The following is a 21164-nucleotide window of genomic DNA, read 5'->3' on the forward strand; positions in this document are numbered from 1 at the left end:
GCATGAAGTCCCTTTGTCTTATTAAGTCCATTCTGTTCCTAGTTTAGTGCTTTTTTTTTTAATGTTATAAAAGATTGTTGAATTTTGTCAAATCCTTTCTGTGATCTGAGATGATCATGTGCTATTTTTCTTCATTCTGTTAACTTAATGTATTATAGTGACTTTCACATATTGAGTCACCCTTGCATCCCTGGGAGAAATCTCAATTATCAAGGTAGGTAACCCTCCTAAAATGTTGTTGGAGTGTTTGCCACTATTCTGGTGAGCAATTTTGTGACTGTGTCCATACAGAATATTCATATGTAGTTTTCTTGCGGTATCATTGGCTTTGATATCAAGTACCAACCACATTTGGACTATATAGTGTTCAGAATTTTCTTACCTTCCTGCCCAACTCAGCATGTACAGAACATTCAGGGGCCTCACTCATGCTGACCACCAGCTCTGAGGTTGGGAGCTGTCCCTGCTGAGTGAAAGCTGGGGAGATCCTGGTGGATACACTGCCACCCTGGTGTCTGTCAGGGCAAATCAGGAAGGAGCCCTTCCTGATCACTGGGTGGGAGGGAAATATGCTGCTTTCATTTCCTGAGAAAGCCACAGGTTGCTTTGGATAATGACCACTGAGCGACACCTGCCCTGAGTGTGGCTCTGGGGCTGACCAAGCAGATTTCCTGGGGATCTTTCCTCTGTTCCACGAGCTGTCCATCAACTGAGGTCACTCTTTGGTGTCATCTGGTGGCTCGTGAAATCTGGGGGGCCAGGATGGTGGCTCAGCTGTCCTGGAGGTCAGGCTCTGGTTCTTTCACTGCGCTGTCTTGGGGCTTCTGCCTTCAGCCTCACTGTTGGGTAGCCAGGATTGCTGTGTGGTGCTCGGCTCCCAGGGTGCACGTTCAGGTGAGGATGCCAAAGCCCCAGTCCTGGAAGCCCAGCGTAGATCCTGAGCACCAGTCCTCCCATGCTCTGGGCAGCAGAGAAGCCCAGACACCCTCTGATTGGCAGCTGTGTGATCTGTATGCTGGTGGCGTTGGATTCCACAGCGCCCAGTGGAAGCTTCCGCTATTGTCTGCCTTCTTTCTGGGAGAAAATGTGTTCTGTGTTCTGATTGAAGACTTCATGGTTCAAGTTCTTGAATGCATCCATTTATGATGGTAACTGCTATGTAAAAAATTTATGTCTTGTCTACCTAGTCATCAGCCTTCTTTTTTTTTTTTTTTAATGGTACCAGGGATCAAACTCTGGCCCTTGTGCTTGAAAGGCAGGTGAGGAGCCACTGAGCTAAATCCCTGGCCCCTTGTCAAGAAGTCCAGCTTTTGGTCCATACATTTTTTCTTCCTGTTCATTTCAAAAAGTACTTGAGTTGGGTGTGGTTGTATATATTGTAATCCCAACACTTGAGAGGCTGAGGCAGGAGGATCTGGAGTTGAGGCTGCCTTGGGCTGCATCATAAGACACTGTCAGAAATTTTTTCTTGTAACGTGAAACCTTCATTTTCATTTTGAAGAGTCTTATGGACTTTAAACATGTTTCTCTCTTTAAAAAATTAATTGAGAACCAGGGATTTAGCTCAGTGGTTCTGCCGTCCGCCTTGAAAGCTCAAGGTCCTGAGTTGGATCCCTGGTACTGCAATAAATAAATAAATAACTCATTGAGAAAATATTGTAACTCTATATATCCTAAATTTTCTTTTCCTTACCTAGATCATATGTTAACTACCTACACACTTGTTGGAATAAAAACTGTCTGTGTATAAGAATATGGGGTAACCAGGCATGGTGGCGCATGCCTATAATCCCAGCACTCAGGAGGCTGAGGCAGGAGGATCGCTGTGAGTTTGAGACCGTCCTGGGCTAAATAGTGAATTCCAGGTCAGTCTCAACTACATAGTGAGACCCTGTCTCAAACCCCCCCCAAATAAAAAGAATATGGAGTAAACTAGGCATAGCAGCACACGTCTACTCCCAGCACTTGGAAATCTGAGGCAAGAGGATCTCAAGTTCAAATTGTGCCTGGACAGGTCACTGAGACCCTATCTCAAAATAAAAACAAAATTTTAAAAGGAATATGCAACCCTCAGTACTGGTAAAAAAAAAAAGTGTGGTGGGGTTTTGACAGAGGTGTGCATGTATTAGCTCTCCTTTAAACGATGTTTAGCCTTCATAGTAGCCATGTTTGCAGTCACGACGACTGCCCTGATGTGGGGCTGCACCGAGTGTGTGTGACTCCTGCCTCCGTGGCAGTGATCAGCCCGGGACAGTGAGGTCTGTGAGAGTAGCAGTTTTCGGTACTGAAGCAAGAGTCCTTGTCTGTGGTCTGTCCCTTGTTTGAGGTCAGCAGTTTGCTGGCCGTGAGCATACTTGAATGCACTTCTCCCCATACTGTTCGCCCTGCTCCGCACCTGTCTCCTCCAGGCTCTCCACACCTCATGCAGAGTGACAGCGGGCTGAGGCAGGGTGGCGAAAGTGAGGTGTTTCTCATAGTGATGTGCTCTTCACCTGTCTTGTGTCTGTGTCCCGCTTCTTATGAAACAGGCATCGCACAAGATGAATTAAGTCACCCTTGCGGATTCTTTTGTTGTAGGGTTGTTGGGAATGGCTTCCTTGTTCAATTGTTTAGGGTTGGTGTGAACCTGTGCTGTACCGCTCCAGAGGCCTCTCTGTCAGGAGCCCTGCTCTGCAGGCACTCCTGAGGCTCCTGAGGTTTGGCTTCTGCTCCCAACCCATGAGTCTGTCCCAGACCGAGTGACTCTGCATGGACGTGTGGAGGGTGTCAGCCGCTCAGAGGCCCGGGCATGGCTGGAGGGGCTGCTGGGGGGGACTTGAGACCGGATCTCAGTCCCCATCTCCGTGGCCTTGGGCAGTCATGGAGCCTCCTCGCTCTTTGAAAATCCGGTCCCCTAGCCAGGTAACAGTTGTGGTTGTTGGTCATTGTGGAATAAAATGATGAGCTCACAGGGCCAGATTTAGCTCAGTGGTGCTGCCGCCTGCCTTGCAAGCACAAGGTCCTGAGTTCGATCTCTGGTACCAAAAAAAAAAAAAAAAAAAAAAAATGATGAGCTTACCATAAATGAAGTTGCTACAAAAATGAAAATGGAAGACAGGATCTGTCAACTTATTATTTACAGCTCAGTACATCCATGTCTGGTGTGTTTGGCTAAGCTTGGGTGCTCAGTATTCTTGCGTTTTGGGGCTAAGAGTGTAAAGGAAAACAACATTTTAAATGAGCACTAATCAGATTCAGTTTACTTCTTGGATGCTAGTCATGTTGAAAGTGCCATACAGCCAGGTATAGTGGCACAGGCCTATAATCCCAGCAGTCTGAGAGGCTGAGGCAGAAGGATCACAAGTCCAAGCCCAGCCTGGGCAACTTAGTGGTTTGGTAAGATCCTATTTCAAAAAATAAAAAAAGGTCTGAGAATGTAGCTCAGTCTGAAGGTCCTGGGGTCAGTACTCCTCAGTACTACACACACACACACACACACACACACACACACACGTGCCATATTCATGTGCACAGGGTGACTGGGCCATTGTGTCCTCAGGAAACCCAGACTGCTGATTTCAACCTGGACTGTTATACTTTGGAAGGAGGCAGTGGAACAGAAGTGAAAGGTGCACATTACAGGGTGAGGACACCAGCAAGCTCATACTCGGGTCAGAAGAGGACACTGTGAGTATGGGCAGGATTAGCCTGTCCAGGGAACCAGCTGGGCTGGTCCTGGGGTTGGAGTGATGTGGGAAGGGGCTCCAAGAGTTGGGGACACTGTTGGGGGCAGGTGAGCCTCATGGAGGTCCCCACGTCTGCAGGCACCAGAGCCGCTGCTGTGTCCACCACAAGGCCCCATCCGTGCAGCTTTTCCCAAGTCCCTCGATAGCGGGTCCTTCCCACAGTGAGGTACCAGCGGCTTCTCTCCTTGTAGCTTCTGCCGGGCAGCATTGTTCCACGGTTTCACATTTATGTGGCCGTCCAGGAGGACTAGTCTGTGGTGTGTCTAGGACTTTGTTGGGTTCAAGGGAAGGAAGGCCCACTTGGTCCTTGGGTCCTGTCCTTGGCAATCAGTAATGCTTCGCGGTCCTCGCTGGGAAGGGGCAGCTCCAGGTGAGACTTGCCAGTCTTGTCAGCATCTCATTCCCTCTCACAGTTTGGACTCCAGGATCCTGAATTCTGCCATACTTTAGAACAACCGGAAGTAGACACAAAATGCGGCACCCACCCAGACCACAGTAAGGACCCAGAAATGCAGATTTAATGGCTCATGTTGAAGAACTCCCAGGATGCCAGCCTCTAGTGCAGGGAGGAAGCTTCCACCTGTGCCCAGGACCTGCTAGTCCCCAGCTTGCAGGGTTTTCAGGCGATGCCACAGGCACTCGGGCATGAATCGCCACACATGTGTGGGAGAAGTGTTCAGCCCTGCTCACCTCCCAGTGTGCACAGACGTGAGCATGTGCTCAATGTGGAGCTGAAAATAGGCACCCAGTTTTTCACCATGAGCTTCAACCCAGAACCTCTGAAAGTGGGGTGGTTCTCTCGTAGGTGTATGCCACTGGGCCTGAATGTTAGTGAGGCTCTTTGTCACCTCTGTTGCACTGAGTAGTAATATTTCTATATCTGGATGCAGACTGTTAACTAATGTGTGTGCGCACGGGTGTGATATAATCCACGCTGCACACAGTGCTTTGTGCCTGAACTCTGAAACGCATGGGCTGTGGTTCTGGGGTAGGGACTGTGGCGCTGTAGAGGCCCCGCTTATGGATGGGTGGTCAGTGGTCAGCGTGGCTGTCAGAGGGCACCCTGCCTCCTTGCCGTGTTTACACTTTGCCCGTTGTCTCCTGTCCTCCCAGCACCACTGTACTTGGTGTGCCAGGCTTTATTCTCCAGATAGTTCATTATCTTTGACAATAAGAAGTATCCGTTGTCCACTCTGAGCAGGCCACCAGACTAGATGCCACTGGGCATAACCACGATCTCTGCCAGCAGAGAGCTGGAGACTGGTTCTTCAAGGAACACAGGTCACATGGGAAGCTTTTTTTTTTTTGGTACCAGGGATCAACAGGAGCTTGCACTTGTGAGTCAGGCTTTGTTTTGTTTTGTTTTTGGTACTGGGAATTGAACTCGGGTCCTTGTGCTTGCAAGGCAGGCAGCGGCATCTCTAAGCTAAATAGCCAGGCCTTGTTTTGTGTTTTTAAAAAAAACATTTACCAAGCCACAGGGAGGTGGTGGCTGATGCTCTCACCAACATCTTGGCCACTTGCTATAGAGGAAGTGGGGTTCTTTGGGGTGTTAGGACTTGTGTGTCCTGGCATGGCAGCGCCTTAGCATGTTGGCTCTCAACTTCTTCCTGCCTTTCCAGCCAGATGAGGCCTGGGGAGGCCAGGCAGGGGGTGCAGTGTGGTTAAGAGCAAAGCACCCCAGGCAGGCACAGGGTCCGGTGGCCATGGGTCTTGGCCCAGTTACTTTGTCTCTGTGTGCTCAGTGGACCACCTCCGGGGTAAGGCAAAAAGCGCTGGGCACAGGTAAGCGCTTAAGAACATGTGGGTTTTTGAGGATTCTTCATACTGATTTCCATAGCAGTTGTCCTTGAGACCATAATGTCAAGTGAGATGAGTCAGACACACAGCTGAGGTATCACATAAGTGCTCTTACATGAGAAGCCCAAAGTATAACAATTTTAAAAAGCAAAATAATGGCCGGGGATTTAGCTCAGCAGTGCTGTGCCTGCCTGGCAAGCACAAATCCTGAGTTCAATCCCTGGTACAAAAAAAAAAAGCAAAATAAAGTCAGACCATAGGAACCAGGGATATAGATCTCTCTTAAATGGGAAGTGGGTCTGGAGATGGAGGGAGAAGGGAGGGAGGGGAAGGGGGGGGATAAAATGAATTTGGATGTGTTCAGTACACGTACCTACTACTGCAGATGAATGTAAACGTCATGTACTACACATGTACACTGAAGTTTAAACGCAGCCATCTTCTGTGATCAGGACAGTGGTGGAAGCTCCCAGCCTGGGCTGCTCAGAGCTGCGTGGGGCCATTTCTGTACTCCGAGCCACTGTCCTCCCTTGAACTGTGGCCTCTGGCATGTGGGTGCCTCTGCCTTTGAGGAGGGGGCCTGGGTGAAGTGAAGAGTGACAGAGACGTGGTGCGTCCAGGGCTTGCCCTGTCTGCCTCCCCAGCAACCTTCCTGGCTCCCTGGGCCAAGGCTCCCAGTCCTCTTTTGCTCTGTGACAGCCTGGCTGGGAAGCCACCTATGTACAAGCCCTAGCTTCCTGCTGTGCAGCCAGCAGAGGAGTGGACACGCCCCAGGGCAGCCTGACCCTGGGCACAGTACTTGGGGCCGCTCATCTCCAGTTCCCAGGGGTTTTACGGTCTCCTGTACAGAGTGTGTGCTTGTCTCCTACAGACCCCTGAGCAGCCCCTGTGGCCCAGAGTGACCCTCCAGGTAGGAGAAGACCCCTCCCTGCGTCCCACTGCTCTGAGAAGCACCAGGACTGATTTGGACCTTTGGGGACCCAGAAGAATCTGTTTTGAGATCCATATCTTTAATACTTTCACTGTGTGTCTTCACTTTTCTTTCCTTCTGGCCTTTCGCGGAGCCTTTGTTCTTCGTGCATATTTAGTACCCTTTGGTTTGGATGATTTAGGTAATTGGCAAGTAGTTCTTTTTTGGGTATTTTTTGAGACAGATTTCACTATGTCATCCAGGCTGGCCTTGAGCTCACTACATAGCCCAGGCTAGCCTGGAACTCGCAATGATCCTCCTGCCTCAGCTTCCCAGGTACTGGGATTACAGACATCTGAACCGCACCTAGCAGGCAACTAGTTTTGACCTCATTATCAGAAGTTTTAATCTAGATGCTGCCTTTGCTAGACCTGGGGCGAGGAGCCAGGGGACTTGGGGTGTGCTCTGCACACTTGCTTGCTGCTTCTCTGAGCTGGGACAGGGAGGGAAAACCTCAGCCTGGGTGAGCTGATGTGGGTGTCAGACACTGAAAAGGTCTCCAGGTCCGAGTTACTCCTTTCCTGTAGAGAGGCCTGCAGGAGGCTGGCACCACCCCTTTCCTTGGTCCAGCACACCCAGTCTCCGAGTGGAGATTTACCATAGATGTAGACAGTGCCAGGGTGTGGCTGGGCCCAGCCAGCTTCCTGTTCTGTGGCTGCTTCTGCCACTGGCAAGTGGGGCCTGTCATCCTGTGAAGCTCAGCTGTGGGGTCCGCGTCCTGCCAAGTGCAGAGCTTGGTGCTGCACAGTCCCCTGTCATTAAGGGTTTGGTTCAGACCGGCTGCAGAGGAAATGTTGCCGCGGCTCGGGTCAGGGTTCACTGCCTCACCAGAGTGGTTCTCCTGTGTGCCCACTTTCAGTTTCTCCAGAGGGTGCAATTTGGGCTTGTTGTTTTTAAGGGGCATTTAGAATCTCACTAAGGGCTGGGGATGTAGCTCAGTGGCACCGTGCCTGTCTGGCAAACACAAGGTCCCGAGTTTGATCCCTGGTACTGAGAAAAAAAAAAATCCCACTGAATTGATCTCTGTCCCCACAGTGACATATATCTCAAAGACCACTTGGATCACCTTCGGCCTTTTGGCCAGGACACAGCCTGAGGGACCACTTGGTCTAGGACCATGTTCTTGTCCTAAGGCAGGGGCATTCTGGTGTCCAGGGAGGGCTTGGCAGTACCTGAAAGCTTTCCAGGAGGCCCCTGGCAGGGTAGAGGAGGCTCGGGAGCAGCCTCCAGTCCCCCCCACATGGCTCCCTCGAAGCTGTGTGGCCCCTGCTGTCAGGAAGCATTGAAGGTGCTGAGAGCTCAGACTTGTCCCACATGCTCGTGATTGTGTAAGCATCAGATTTAATGTTTTTTCTGAGGTGAAGTGCTTTGTACAGAAATTCAATCTTTAGTCATTAGGTGAGATCTGAACGATCTTTAATACAGCAAGGTTCTACTAGGGTGTGTATTAAGTCCACAGAGGGAATGGAGGGTCAGGTATGGGTACAGAAGTCCAGATACCCATCCATCCTGGGTGGCTTAACCCTTCCTAAGACTGATCTAGAACAAAAGTTTGGTTAGGCACATGGGAATTTTTCAGTGCATACCATTAGAAAAATAAAATAATTTTCCAGCCGTGGTTCCCAAGTTCCCCAAATTGATGTCTTTACCCCACCCCTCTCTTCAGACTTTGGACCTGTGTGTGGTTTAGCGACTGCTGAGGGGCCTTGGTATATGCCAGGCACCCCAAGTGCTGTCCCAGCCCTACATTCCCAGGCCGGCCTGAGAACAGGATGTCTATCTGCCCACTCAGCAGAGGGAACAAGCTGGGCACCGCACGGCTTACCAGCCTGCAGGGAGAGATTCTAGTCCCCACCTCACCAGAGGGGGCGGCTGGCAGTGGGGCACCTGGGCGGCTTACCCAGCCGCCGGCTTCTGCCCACTCTAGCTCCTTTGCACTTGGTCCCTGGTGTTCTGTGTCCTGTCTTCCTGCCTTGGTTCCCAGCGCGTCTGCCCTCTCCACATCACCCCGGCATCACTGCCTTCCCGGCCTGCAGCACCCCTACCCTGGCAGTGGCTGCCCTTTCCCTTGCTCACCTGTGCTGCCCTCAGGTGGAGGAGTAGATGACTCATGGCCCCACCCTCCTTCCCACAGGGTTGGGGGTTTTGCATAGGGGATTTTTCTGTTGGTTATTTTTTCCTCACCTCTTCATATATGAAAAGAACTGAGGCCTGAGTGGGGAGGGCAGGGCAGTGACCGGAGGCTGGGTGCTCTGTGATCCCCATGGCTGGCCTGGAGTCCGCCCTGGCTCCCTGGAGCCGTCGGCTGTGCACTGGTGTTGTTAGAAAGCTTTTGTAGGAGAGTGTGGGGTGGGAGGCGGCCTTGCTGAAAAGGAAAATGCAAGGTGAGGGTTGTGCTTGTGCAATCCCCCCAGCATGCAAATCAGTGCTGAGGAAGTCGAGGCAGTGTGCCGCGTGCTGCCCATCTCCAGCCGCGTCCACAGCAGGAAATCTCCTCTTGCATGGTCAGTGTGTTCATGTCTGAGTAGTACTGTTTCAGTCGGGCAGGATGTGGAAGGGGCATGAAGGGTCCCTGTGGCCCTGACCCTGATCTGGCACAGGCTGATATTAAAATTTCTAAGTGGAAGATGAATACAGAAGGACTAGACAGCTGGGCATGGTGGTGCAAGCCTGTAATCCCAGCACTTGTGAGGCTGAGGCAGGAGGATCACCCTGAGTTTGAGGCCAGCCTGAATTACATAAGTACATAGCAAGATGCTGCCTCAAAAAAAAAAAGGAAGGGTGGGGGATTCAGTTCAGCAGCACCATGCCTGCCTGTTGAGCCCAAGATCCTGAGTTCAATCCCCTGTACTAAAATAAATAGATAGATAGATAGATAGATAGATAAATTTAAAAATTAAAAGACAAAGCTGAGGAAAAAAAAAGCCCAAAAGGAATGAGGTGAATTAGGTGCTGGAGAGTTTGAGGTGGCCATGAGAAGAGCTGTCTGAGGTGTCACTGGCCGAGGACACAGGTTCTGGGACTTGAACTCGGGCCTTGCATTTGCGAAGCAGGCAGTGGAACCACTGAGCTAAATTCCCAGCCCTACATTTTCTTTTTTGTATAGCAGGTATTGGACTCAGGACCTTCACTGCAGTACATCCCCAGCCCTTTTTTATTTTTATTTTGAGACACAGTCTTGCTAAATTGCTAAGTTGCCCAAGCTAGGCTCAGACTTGGCAGTCCTCTTGCCTCAGCCTCCCAAAGTGTTGGGATGACAGGCCTGCACCACTGCAGGTGAGTCTTTTTATGAGGGTAGAATTATTCTGTGGTTAATACTCCTTTTTGTGATACTGATTTTGATATTGATTACTTGCTTTTTAAAACAGTAGCTTTTAAGGTGTAATTTGCATATAAAATTCACCATTTCAGCGAGGCGTGATGGCTCACACCTGTAATCCCAGTACTCAGGAGGCTGAGGCAGGAAGATCACCACAAGTTTGAGGTCAGCCTGGACCTTGTCTCAGAAAAACTTTACATTGTGTTAAATAATATAGATTGAATTGTTTTTCCTGTTTTTCTGTGGTTTTGGTTTTGATATAGCTGCTAGAATTTTAAATACTGAGTGACCCTGTGTTTCTGCTGGACAGTTATCTCTTGACAATGCAGGTGATTGTGTAATGTTTGTATTGTGTCACTTTCTCAATTTCCTTCTCTGGTGTTGGGCACCAAGGCACTTTTGTGTCCTCTCTGGGCTGCAGGTGCTGCATAGAGTAACCTAGAATGAGGCTCCCTGTGCCCACCACCGGGACAGCCTCCTTAGCACATGCTCTTGCTTTCTGTGCTGGCCATGTGGACTCTTGTGTAGTGGAGTCATTGAATGGATGAATGGATGTTTCATTTTAACGAAAAATAAGGTTTCAAAGTTAAGTCTGTGAACAGGAGAGTTGATTCAGCCCCTGGAGGAGCTGAGTTCTGCCCCAGGTTTTGGGAACCTGCAGACCAGCAGTCACACCAACCACGGCCCAGAGCATTGCAGAGAGGGGAACCAGGCCAGGGCTGAGCTCGTGCCTGTGCGTTTGCAGGGAAGGTCCTTTCGCAGGTGGCACTGAACTGGGACTGAGAGGCCCTTGTGAAGATCGGGAAGCAGGGGGTCTGTAGGCCCTAGGTGGATGTGCTTGGTGTGTGCTGGGGACAGCAGGAGGCCACAGTGGCTGAAGCGAAGAGGGGTTTGGCTAGGCAGCAGGGCAGCCGGGAAAGAGGCAGCCTTGGTGAGCTGAGCACTGAGTGCCCTTCCTGAGCTGGGAGTGGCTGGGGGGGCGCTTGGTGCTGGCCCTGCAATTGGAGATGCCTCTTGGACGCTGGGGTGCGGTGTTGGAATGGAGAGGCCAGACTGGGGGTCTGGGCAGTGGGACTGGTGCCGGCATGGGGAGAATCGGCACATCGAGCAGGGGCGTGCTGGAGTGTGGCGTGGCGTGGTGGGTGGACGTTTCTGAGGAGGCACTGAGTGTGTGGGGCCTGCCTGGGAGTTCCCTGCTCCAGAAGGAAGGAGGCTGAGACAGAGCCAGTGGGAACCTCCCCGCTCTACAGGGGCAGCTTGAGCGCATCCAAAGCCTCTGCTTCTGACAGCTGAGATAGCGAATGATGAGGAGGGTGTGAAGGGTGTGTCCCAGAGTTAAAGGTGGAAAGTGTCTGAGGTTTAAGACAAACTGTAAGGCTTCACACAGGCTGAGCTGCTGCAAGGCTCTGCCTGTGCCTCTGGGGCACTTTGTGGAAAAGTCTGAGAAGCCACTTCATTATTGGGGTCGATTGTTGTGTTGTTAAATCTCATCCCAGTGAGTGTTTAACCCTAAAGACTGTCACAACAGCCACTTACCCACGTTGTTGTCCCTACCAGGTCTCGGAAGCTGCTCCAGGTACCCCTCCATGCCACCTGCCTCTGCTGGGGAGGCCTGTGGGGAGCTGCGCTTGCTGCCCACTCCATCTGAGGTGAGGGTAGCTACCAGCACGGCCTGCCAGGTTCCAGAGGGCCACACCTGCCACAGCGCCTTGGTAATACTGTTCCTGTGGGAGCAAAACAGCAAATGCACAGCACCAGTTTTGGTGCTGGGAGGGTGGTTTGGGTGAGCTGAGGGGGACCCTATGGCCACTGCTTACACTGGTTATTGGCCTGTGGTGATGCAGAGGTCTGCCCTGGTTCCTGTTGGCCCACTGCCCATTCTCCCTTTCTGTGCAGTTCCGGTGTGATCGAGCCCCTTCTCTCCAGCCTGATAAGTAAGGAAGGGCTGTGAACAGATGGATTCGGCTGGAATGGGTGGGTGCATCTGAGGAGAGGCCCTGTCTCCCTCACTGAGAGATAGGGCTGAGGCCTGGAGGGAATTTAGTTGCATGCATGACCGATTGTGGACTACTCTCCTCCTGTCACAGTGGAACGGATCCTAACTGAAGGGCTGCGCTTTGACCAGCCTGTCCCTTAGCCCCTGGCAGCCACCTGCCTCTGAGCGTTTGACTTTATTTTAGTCCATATATGAATGACATGGGGGAGTATTTGTCTCTCTGTGCCTGGCACATTTTGTGTAGCACAGTTATCTTCCAAATGCATCTATGATCATAGTTAATAATACTAATGTGTGCTTGAAATTGCTGAAAGAGTAGAGCTCTTTTCTTCATACAGAAAAAAAGATGGGTAAGGTGATTGATTTGCTAAGTAACTTTCTCTCTATGTATAATATACCAAAACAGCACACCACACCCCCTAAATACATAGTTATTCTTTGTCAATTAAGAGATTAATTTTAGCCTGCAATCCCAGCACTGTGTGACAATGAGGCAGGAAGATTGCAAGTTCCATCCCAGCTTGGGCAACTAAGTGACTTAGCAAGACCCTCCCTTGATACAAAAAGTTCTGGAGATGTAGCTCAGTGTGAAGGCCCTGGGTTTAGTCCCCAGTACAAAAAAAATTGCATCTTCCGTTCCTAGACTCCATGCATCTGCCCTGTCTGTGCCATAGCTGGGTCTGGAGTCTGCAACGGGCCTTGGCCTGTGGGAGTTGGGCAGCCGCTGAGGGCTTCCTGTCCCCCTTGACTTAAGGTCCCTCAGCACCTTCCTCACCAGGCCGGCCCACTCGCTGTCACCTGCTGTGTCCTTCACCCAGGTGGGCCATCTCTGTTCACACCGTGTCCGGCATCTGGCTGGGTACTCAGCCCAGATGTGCAGACTGCTCCTCCGATCGGGAGGACCCCTTCTCTGCTGTGAGGTAGCCGCAGTCTGGTGTTTGTAACTCGGGCCGTGGTGCCCTGGAGTTTGGAATTCCTAAGATGGAGGACAGAAGAGTGAGTGTGCTGTGTGTCATGCCTGGTCATCTACACGTTGTAGGTTTTGCGGCAGAAAAGAAGTCTGTTCTCAGCGGGACAGTGATGAGAATGGCTTCATGTCCCATGGGGGTGCCACTGTATGACAGGAGCCTGTGGGCCTCGGGATGGTAGGGAATGGGCTGTGACCCTGTCTCCTCATGCATGCCAGGCCCTGGGCTGGGGGCTAGAAGTGCAGAGGACAGGAACACGACCCTCCTGCGTGGGAGAGAGGCAGGCAGGACATGGGTGACACTGCGAGAGTGCTGTCTGTGGGCACCGGCTTTTCTAGACACCACACGTGTCCTTCCGGAGATGCCCCAGGTACACGGGGCCTGGCTGGGTGCAGCTCTCCTGACTCCCAGGACCCTGTCCCTGGCCCTTGCCGAGATCCCTGGAGTAGAGCAAGCTCAGGTGTGGCTGCTGTCTGGCCCCCTGCACCTGCCGCCTTCTGCTGGGACTGCAGGGAACAGATGCAGTGAGGCAGTGTCCAGTTTCCTGACTTTTGCAGGATGTGAGAATGCCTTGTTTTTAATGTTTTCAAGATAGTTTTTTTGGTACCAGGGATCAAACTCAGGTGTGAGTCAGGAGGCAGAACCACTGAGCTAAAGACCCGGCCCCAACATACATTTTTTTTTTTGTTTTTTTGAGACAGGGTGTCACTATGTAGTTGAGACTGATGTGGAACTCACTATGTAGCCCAGGCTGATCTTGAACTTATAGTAATCCTCCTGCCTCAGCCTCCTGAGTGCTGGGATTACAGGCATGCACCACCATGCCTGGCTCCCAACATACTTTTTTTTTTTGGTACCGGGGATCGAACTAGGGTCCTTGTGCTTGCAAGGCAGGCGGCGGAACCACTGAGCTAAATCCCCGGCCCTACCAACATACATTTTTGATGTAGATAGAAACCTTTGAAATTTAAACATTACCTGCTTTCTGATGTGGCTCCTCCCTTTTGAAAATGTTTAATTGTCAGGTTACAGTTAAGTCTGCTCTTTTTAAATGAGAAAATGAAGTACTAATATTCTGATGTGCCTGAGTGTGCATATTGTAAGCATCTGAAAAGAGGTGAGGTGAACTAGTCTGTTTCTGAAGCAGATGTCACGTATTATTTATATCACTTCTAAAATTATCTGTGGTCTTTGAAAAATTACATAGAATGTGTTAGCTCTCATCGGAAAATGTATATTCAAGATTGTTTTTCTAATTTAGAATACTTTTGCTTGTGGTGCTTGACCTGAGGGCGAATGCACGTGAGCACGCAGTAGGGACGCAGTACAGTCCTTTGGGGTTGTGAGGAGTCTGGCCTCCAGAAAACGCCGGGCACAGGCTCTCGCAGCCTTGGAGAGTTTTACTGCAAAACTTTCCTTCAGATGGTCCTGGGCTCTGGGCAGTGAGTGAGTATTAGGGATGGGGCAGCAGCCATGACTTCATGGTTAATCTTTGCAGGTAGTTTAATAGGCTTAAAAAGAGACTTCCTCTTGTGTTTTACAATCACCCTTTTCTGGGGACAAACTTACAAAGTAAAAAATACTGGTGGTTTTGTCTTTGCTACAATATCATACTCATGGAATTAGCAGTGTTTGCTTTCTGAAAGTGTTGTGTGTATTGATAGATTATGGAGTTAGAATGTTCACATCTGCGCTGTGTATAAACATGTCAGTTTCCAGATGGGACCGTTGGAAGACTAAGGTTTCTTTCTAAGGTCACAGTAGAAGAGTTTCATGTGTTTTAATTGCTTAAATATCTTCTTTCACCGGCAAACACTGAATGAAACATGGGTATTTTCTTTTCTTTTTGACTTGTTTTGTTTTTGAGGTACCAGGGATTGAACCCAGTAACACCCCACCACTAAACTGTATCCTCAGCCCCTTTTATTTTTTGTTTTGACACAGGGTCTCTGTAAATTGGTCAGGATGGCTTCGAACTTGTGATCCTCCTGCCTCAGTAGGAACTATGACTGGAACCATGCGCCTTTGCCACCAAGCCTGACAACATGTAGGGAATTTTAAACGGATGCAGCACTGCAAGGTTTTCCACAGTTTTGTTGGTTTGTTTGCCCTTGCAGTGAAACCCAATGGGAAGACTCTGTTTACACTTTGGATGATATAACTTTGGAAAAACTTTGTCCACACAGGTGTTTACAAAAACTGAAGCTGTCCCTCTTGAGTCTTGATGTTGCTTAGTTATACAGGTAGCAAGTGGCTGGCGTCACAACCTGTTTTTAAATTACCCATGTGGTCAGTGTGCAGATTTTCTTTACTCAGTATTTAAATTGTGGATTTATCAGTCTGAGTAATTAGAAGTTTTGGTGACACTAAAAATTGAGCTCCACCAGACCAGAAATGTGCATTGTCTAAAGTAGTTTCTTTTCTTGATTTTGGCTCAGTTGACAGAGGTATCTTCCCACCTGTAATTTCTGGTAACTTAGTGAGAACACGCTGAACTTTGGGTCATAATAAGTTTTCCTATTATGTAAAATGTTTCACACACTGGCTGACTCACTAAGGATTGTGAGTACACAGGATTCTCTTCCTTCGGAAAATAGAAGCTTATAAGTGCTGATGTTTCAGCCAGTTACAGAGCTGTACTGGGGTTGGCGCCTGACCTGCCCTGTACTCTCTGCGAGACTGAAGTGGGCCTTTTGTGACGTTTCTGGGTGAGCTCACGTAACCCGTCCATTGTTTCTGTTGTAGATAGGCTTGGAATGTTCTGTGTTTTATGCAATTAATGATTTGTTGTTGTTTTTACCTTTTAGCTCCTAGATTTTCTGGGTCTTAAAAATCTAGGTGATCTTTTTTTGTAGTACATAAAAATCGAGCAGGGCCAGGGATCTAACTTGGTGCTTCTGCCACCTACCTCACAAGTGCAAGGACCTGAATTCGATCCCCGGTACCAAAAAACAATAACAGCAACAAAAATCAAGCAAATATTTTCTTGGGGATGGGCATTGATAGGATCCAGAGTGATGCTCCTCCCCCATGTTTAAAGTGTTACATTTGCTTGTAGATATAATTAGTATTTATCATTGAAGTTAAGACAATATTTTTTCTTAATTATTGAACTCTGCTGGGTGTGGTGGTGCATGTCTGTAATCCTAGCGTGCTAAGAGGCTGAGGCAGGAGGATTGCAAGTTTGAGCCCAGTGGGCAACTTAATGAAACCCTGTCTCAAAATTTAAAAATTAAAAAAGGACTGCTGCTGTAGCTCAGTGTAAAGGCCCTGGGTTCAATTCTCAGTAGGGGAAAAAAAAGAAAAGAAACAAAAGAAGCTGGACGTGGTGGCACACCCCTGGAGTCCCAGCATTGGAGAGGCTGAGTCAAGAGAATTGCCAAGAGTTCCAGGCCAGCCTGGACTCCAAAGTAAGACCTTGATTCCAACAAACGAAAAGAAACCAAAACACTTGAGGTTTTTGGGAAGGAAAGTTACCAAATCATTTATGAACTGTTTTGAGCAGTAAGACACTTTTAAAAAAAGTTTTTGGAAGGTGTATCCTCAAGTTAATGCATTTTACACTGCCTACCTTGCAAGCGCAAGGACCCAAGTTCCATACCCAGTACAAAAAAAAAAAAAATTTGTTGAGCCTGCATCTCATGGATTGCCTTGGCCTTTGGCCCGACTGTGTCTGCTTTCACAGGGAAGAACTGTTGAGGTGGTCCTGCTCATCACAATTTGCCTGGGTGTGCAGGGCAGTGGGCCTCAGCCTGTCACATTGCTGTTCGAGCAGTGTCCTTCCCGGTGTTCATAGGAGTGGAGTTGCACTGCCCCGGCCTTTTGTCCTGTCAGTCACGGCGTGTGTCTTCACGGCTCATCCTTGTGAAGCAGCTGACTCCGTTGGTGGTTTACTCACTGCCTCTGCTGCCTCTTGGCAGTGGACCATGGGTGCAAGCTGAGGACCCTGTCATCCTCCAGGAGGCGCTGCTCTCGCTGCTGCCAGGGTTCATGTTTGTAGACAGGCTTTGCTTATTGTGACTGGAGCTTCTTTGACCTTTCTGGGGATCCAGTGACTTCCTGTTTTTTTGTTTGAAGCCCCCGGGGACCCTCTAAGGCCAGAGAAACAGCCAGAATGATCTTCTTTGCAGCGCCCAAGTCACATCCAACAGTTATGAAGTGGTCTTGTCAAAAGGTGTGTTGGGGGAGACTGAGTCTGTTTGCAAGCCAAATAAATGTGGCCTTTTCTTTTCTTTTCATTTTCTTCTCCCCACTTCCTCTTGGGGACGTCCTTTGTTCTTCAGTGCCAGTGGCTCTGAGAGTGGAGGATCCGCCTGGGGCCTTACCACTCACTCCTGCAGCTTGCTGTGTGCATTTGGGTAACTGGGTTGTGGTTTTGAAGTGCTAAGTACCTCAGGGGAGTGGTGGTGCACTTGAACATTTTGCTAAGTATCCAGATGAACCCTGTAGGGACTGTTTCCATAATTTGTATTAAACCCATATAAAGTATATTAATGATACTAGCTAATTTGCCTGCATTAGATTATTAACTCCATTACTGCTGTTTAATAGAGGCAAGCTTCGCCATGGCCATTCCAGGTAGCTGAGAGAGCCCGTTGGGTCTCTTGCTTATTTATTTATTTATTGGTACCAGGGATCGAACTCAGTTCCTTGCGCTTGCGAGGCAAGCGGCAGAACCACTGAGCTAAATCCCCAGCCCCAGTCTCATATATTTAAACTGAGCTAAGCATGGAAGAACTCTTTCTGCCTTGTGCCTGTGTGTTAAGTTTGGAGATAGCTTGTGCCCTGTCAGTTGGAAATCAAATCAGCTCTGCCAGCTTTGTAGGCCAGGTGCCCTTTCTTTCCTTTCCTTTCCTTTCCAGTAGAGGCTCTTCCTTGCGTGCTGCCCAGGTAGAGCAGACCCGGCCCACCCTTGTGACGAGGCTTGCACGGTACCCTAAGGGTCAGCCTTCTCGGAGACCAGCAGCAGTTACTTCTCAGCTGGGTCTCACTGTCCCTCAGATGTGGGTGGGGACAGCAGGAAGCCATCTCCTGTGGCCTTGGCACCAGCACTGCCCTTACCGCCCTGGCTTCCAGGTGCTCATGCTGAAAGGTGCTGCCCTTGGGCCTTCCTGCACCCACTGCTCATCCATGTCAGCACCTCACAGCTGTGGGCACCCCCTCTGCAGGCCCGCCCGAGAGACACAGAGTATGGATGAAGGCCCTCAGGAAAGCCGTGCGCTCAGAGCTGGGTTCTGGCTGGGCCGGCTGTTGGTACTCTGCTTCCCCGGCCGGCAGGTGAGGCTGCGGGAGAACAGCCTTGATCCTGACTTGAAAGGCAGGGTTCTGCTGGAACTGCTGTGGGGAGTGCCCGAGTGGCATCTACATTTGTCCAGTGCATCTGATAAAAGTTCCTCAGAGGCTTTTAAACTGCTCTGGTGAGTCCATAAAGCACTGCACTGGGAAAAGGGAAATTTCCTCAAGCTGCCTGTCCTCCTCCACACATTGCCACATGCTGTGAGCTGTCCCCGCTTGCAGGGATCTGCGCCTGAGGTGCATCTGGCCTGTCCTGATCGCAGTTGTGCCGCAGGTGCTGCGCAGTGTCACCAGTTAGTTCTGTCGCCTTGAGCCCTGTGGAGTGCGACACTCAAGCCTTGATGAGACCACCGTGCCCATGTGGCACTTCATTCACACTCCCCTCGATGGACAGAGGGGAGTGGGGAGACTGTAGTTCCCCAACCCCGTCCATACTGTGAGGTGGTGACATCTTTTCCCGCTGCTGTTGGTGAACCCTTGGAGGTTAGATGCTGGGACGCGGTGGTGAGGACTGGCGTGTGGAGGTGGGGCCTGGTTGCCCTCCTGAGCCAGGACTCAGCTGCCTGGGCCAGGGTCTCCTGTCCTAGGGCACAGGCAGCCCTGTGTCGGCTATGGGACTGACCTGTGAGTCGCAGACACGGACGTGGACCTGTTGCTTCAGCATCATACAGTGGCCACTGGAGGTGGCAGGAGAGAGGAAGAGGCCTTGCTGCCAGCTGAGAAGGAGCCTGTGACCGATTCCTGGAGAAGATTCCAGAGGCTGAGGGGTAGAGTGGGGCAGGGAGCCAGGAAGGCAAGAGGGGAGTTCTCGTCAGAGTGCAGGGTGTCGCTGTTTGTTCGCTTGGGCCCCAGACACTCAGATGCCCGCTCTGGCCATTGTGAGGGGACCTGGGCCCACATCACAGCCACAGCCGAGCTGCTGAGGACCCTTTGTCACACCAGGGGCAGTGGAGGCCCTGAGGACTGCTCCTCCTATGCCACCTGTGGCCTTCAGGTCCCGTCAGGTGTCCCTTCCTCCTGAGCCCTGTCTGGGCCTCCAGCACAGCTCTGACCCACCTGCCTGTGGTGCCCTGGCCCTGCTATGGTTCTTGTCCTGCTCCTCGAAGCCTTTGCTGCCGTGGCGCGAGCTTTCTCTTAGGCGCGTACCTTTTTATACATGGTCCATGCTTACAGGAGACAGAATGAATGAGTGAACTTGTGTGGCCAGGGTGTCCTGGCAACATCAGGCCCTTCTGTTCTGGGAAGATGGCGAGGGAGCACCTGGGTGGTCACTGTCTCCTGGGAGCTCAATGTGCCTGTATGATGCGTGTTTCTGTCATGAAAGCAACCGTGTACTCCCAGGATGCCTTGGCAGGGGCTTGGAGGTAAGTAGCAGTCGCAGGACTCTTAGCGTGTGTGCCGAGAACAACGTGTTGTGACCGAGATGCACGTTTCATTCATCTCTATCTGGTAGCTGCCCCAGGAAACCCACACTTCTTTAGGAAACAGGTTAGAGACCCAGAAACGCCTGCAGGAGTCTGTAACAGTTTTTAAGACCCTAAAAGATCTTTGTGGTCCCAAATTGCTCGGTAGTCTCTCCCAGCGCTCCTCTCCTGAGGTTGTAGCTTTGAGAAAGACTCAGTGCAGCAGCTCCCCAAGCCCCCAGATCGTGGAACCCACCGGGGTGGAGCCTCCAGCTCCCCTCACCCTGCTGCCTGCCTGCGGCGGAAAGGAGGGTGCGGTGGAGGTGCTGCTGCCCCTGCCCTGCAGCGCCGTGATTAGGATGCAGGCTCTGTGGGTACCGTGGCCGCATGGCTGGTCCTGCAGCAGCAGCTCCCCAGCCCCTGGTGCAGCGGACTCCGGGATGTAAAAGCCCCGGATGCCTCTGCAGCTCTCGTCTGGCTTTCATCTGTGTTCGGGTGGTGAATTGTATGAAGGTAAGGGCTTCCAGAGTCGTGCCTGCATTTTAAATGCCAATGAATATCTCAAGTCAGAGCAAAGAATGATGATTGGGTGGATCTTTCCTGAGCCGAAGAAATAAGACTTTATTTCTAATTAAGGACAGTTTTGACATTTGAAGAATCATCTTGTTTAGTGTGGGCAAATGCCCTCTAAATGAAGTACTGAAGATGTTCTTTGAAGAGAGCTGCTCTTGTTTTTATTTTTATTTTTTTTCCTTTCCAAATGGTCAGATTTCAGAGGTGTAGATTCAGGCTGCAAAATACTTGTTTTGTTTAAACAAGGAGCATTTAGTTCATCAGGCATGGGTTATTGTGTTTTCACCCTCTCCATTGTGTGGCCAGCAGTTGCTGAGGCCATTTGGTTCCTGTGTCCTGGACACGTCTCAGATGAGCACCCCACGAGCCTGGTGCTCGGTGCCTGTCCGTGGGGCGAGCTGGGCACCACCTCCAGCTGGTCCCAAGAGGGAAGCTGGGAGCTGAACTCATTTATTTTGCTATGAATTGGTGCCCCCAAATGGTATTAAATGCATTACGGGTGGTAATTTTACATGTCTGGTGCCAAGGAATAGAATGTCAGGATTACCATGGCAACCGCATGCATTCTGAAAAGCTTGTGAATGGGTTCTGGCATTTTAAGGGAGATTTTCCAGCTGAGAGCCTGCATTCATGATTAGTGTAAATAAATTCAGCTTTCCATGAGAAGCGCTTCCTTTTTCTTGGTACCACAGTGGGCATTTGACACTGTTCTTCCTCTGGTGACATCTTCCCGATTCCTGACTCCTGGTGACTGGCTATGGTGGAGAGGTGGGCTCCAGCTCTGTGTTTGGGAACAGCCTGTGTACACTGTGCTGCCACCTTGGTCTGTGAGCAGGGTGTCTCTTCCGTTTGCCTCCAGTGCCCCTGTGGCCCAGGGAAGCATCTGTCTGTCCTAAGAGCTGAGCAGTAGCACACCCAAGGCTCTAAGAGCAAGGGAAAGAGGGAGGCCCAAGTTAGAAAAATCCCTGTTCAAAGTGCCAGAGTTAAGAATATAGTAAGAGGGGACCTGTTGTCTTCATTATCAAAGGACTGTTTGCTGTTTGTTAGAAATATATGTGGCATAGTTAGTTTGAAGCTAGACTTCATGATTTTTTTGCTTTATTATTATTATTATT

At 50.3% G+C, this 21164-nt stretch overlaps 1 protein-coding gene across 10 annotated transcripts in view; it reads left to right on the forward strand.

The window, feature by feature from the left end:
• Positions 1-3543: 3543 nt before the first annotated feature.
• Positions 3544-21164, forward strand: part of Traf3 (TNF receptor associated factor 3) — a 70971-nt gene continuing 53350 nt past the window's right edge. For 3 of the 10 annotated variants that reach the window (XM_010607264.3, XM_033766823.1, XM_010607265.3), the window contains exon 1: positions 11343-11463. The gene's annotated coding sequence lies outside the window, so the exon portion shown is untranslated. Of the gene's footprint in view, positions 3667-11341; positions 11527-19443; positions 19990-21164 lie in introns of those variants that run through there. The other 7 variants (XM_010607267.3, XM_010607269.3, XM_010607262.2 and 4 more) reach the window with 6 other exon arrangements.

Source organism: Fukomys damarensis, unplaced genomic scaffold (genome assembly GCF_012274545.1).
Source record: "Fukomys damarensis isolate Sample0158 unplaced genomic scaffold, DMR_v1.0_HiC HiC_scaffold_21, whole genome shotgun sequence".
NCBI classification, from domain to species: Eukaryota; Metazoa; Chordata; class Mammalia; order Rodentia; family Bathyergidae; genus Fukomys; species Fukomys damarensis.